Genomic DNA, 2,022 nt, shown 5'->3' on the forward strand with positions numbered 1-2,022 from the left:
CACAGTTCTGAGTCCAAGACACAAACATTTATACTGCTGAAAGATGATATCGCCGTCCGGAAAGTATGATGGGATGCAGATGGTTCGCAGTTGTCAGAGCGTTTTCGATTAATACCACGGGTCCCATGCAAGCTCAGGAGAATGTCTCCCATAGCATAATACTGGGTCCGTGACATGCTGCACGTTTCGAGTCGCTGTTCACCTCGATGACGGCGCTTGTGGAGGCGAACAGCGACCTAGTCTGAGCCGACAAGTTTCCGTCGATCGACAGTCGAATCCTGATGGTCCTGTGCCCACTGCAATCGTAATTGACGATGTCGTTGGGTCAAAATGTGAACACATAGGGGTGGTCTGCTGCGGAGCTCCATGTTCAATAATGTACGATGAAAGGTGTGTTCCGAAAGACTTGTGCGTGCACCAGCGTTGTGATCTTTCGGCAGAGTTGCCACAGATCACTATCTATCCTACTTTTTAGAGCATACAACCCTCCGAACCCCATGTTCTGTCAGCAGTCGTGGACGTCCAACCGTTTAACGCCTAGTGGTAGTTTCACTGCCCTTCTACCTCTTTTCGTGGATGCTCACGACAGTAGCACGAGAACAGTAGACCAGCTTCGCCGTTTTTGAGATACTCGTTCATAATCTCTGCGTAATAATAAACTGTCCTTTTTCAAAATCCCTTATATCGATGAATTTCCCCATTTGCAGCCAATATCTTCGCTAGGGTGATCCCCCGCCCGGTCTGCTCCGCTTATATGCTTTTATTACTGCGTCACGTGCCCGCAAAGACATCAGCGTCCAACATCGCGGTGGACAGTGTGGCTGATCAGTGTAAATATGCCGGATAACCTAATAAACATGAACGGCAGTTAAATGTAAATAACGCCTGTGGTCCGGCACTCAGTTTATTAAGATCTCGCTGGGAATCACATGCACTACCAGAGCCGCGACACGCTTTTCACGGAATATCAGTGAGAGCTCTGAAAGACAGAACAGCATTGAAGGAAGTAGCGGGCGTCGGGAGTGGAACTCGTCTATAAATAGCGTCGCTACACCAACAATATTTCACATTCTGCTTCGAGTCGAGGCAGCGAGCTCATACAACAGCACAACTCACAGCACGTGAAGAAGACGGCAGGGGTGCTAGTTGAGCTATTGTGCACAAATTGAACCCCCGGAAGCACATGATCTAGAACCATACGTAACGTACGTGATGCCCAACGCAAAAATAATGCATCTAGTTATCGTTCCATTAGAAACGAAGTCGAAATTTACTTTTGCTACAAATTCATATATATCTACCTACAACCAAGAGATATAGATACAGCTAAATAAGGAGATATCCATCGCTACTTCTAATTATTCTAGTAATTGTGTCGATATGTTGTAACCCCATAACAAGTAATACTGTGGAATAACATAGGTTTAAAATAAAATAATAACACAACGAAAACAGCCACTAAATTTTAAGTTTTGTCAGGCAGCAATTCCAGCCTTTTTCTCAGGGACATTACCACAATTCTTTTTTCCTTAATAACCCACCAGAAGGGTTGTGCAATCGGAGTGTTAAAATTAAAACATTCTACATCTTTCGAGATTGTTTACCAGAAACAAAGCGTCTGAGCTAAACACCGTAAAGCACAGGAGTGTACGCTGATATGCACTTCCTGGCAGATTAAAACTGTGTGCCGGACCGAGACTCGAACTAGGGGCCTTTGCCTTTCGCGGGTCGTGAATCATGCTTGGGTAGCTCAGTTGGTAGAGCACTTGCCCTCGAAAGGCAAAGGTCCCGAGTTCGAGTCTCGGTCCCAAAAAATGGTTCAAATGGCTCTGAGCACTATGGGACTTAACTTCTGAGGTCATCAGTCCCCTAGAACTTAGAACTACTTAAACCTAACTAACCTAAGGACATCACACACATCCATGCCCGAGGCAGGATTCGAACCTGCGACCGTAGCGGTCGCGCGGTTCCAGACTGTAGCGCCTAGAGTCTCGGTCCCACACACAGTTTTAATCTGCTAGG

The 2,022-nt window shown here is 46.2% G+C and overlaps 1 non-coding gene across 1 annotated transcript; it reads left to right on the top strand.

Annotated features, from left to right (window-relative positions):
* The first annotated feature begins 1,739 nt into the window (after positions 1 to 1,739).
* Trnas-cga (transfer RNA serine (anticodon CGA)) lies at positions 1,740 to 1,814 on the top strand. The gene has a single exon. It is a non-coding gene; the product is annotated as a tRNA-Ser (tRNA).
* The last annotated feature ends 208 nt before the right edge of the window (positions 1,815 to 2,022 follow it).

The sequence above is a fragment of the Schistocerca cancellata genome, chromosome 9, assembly GCF_023864275.1.
Source record: "Schistocerca cancellata isolate TAMUIC-IGC-003103 chromosome 9, iqSchCanc2.1, whole genome shotgun sequence".
NCBI classification, from domain to species: Eukaryota; Metazoa; Arthropoda; class Insecta; order Orthoptera; family Acrididae; genus Schistocerca; species Schistocerca cancellata.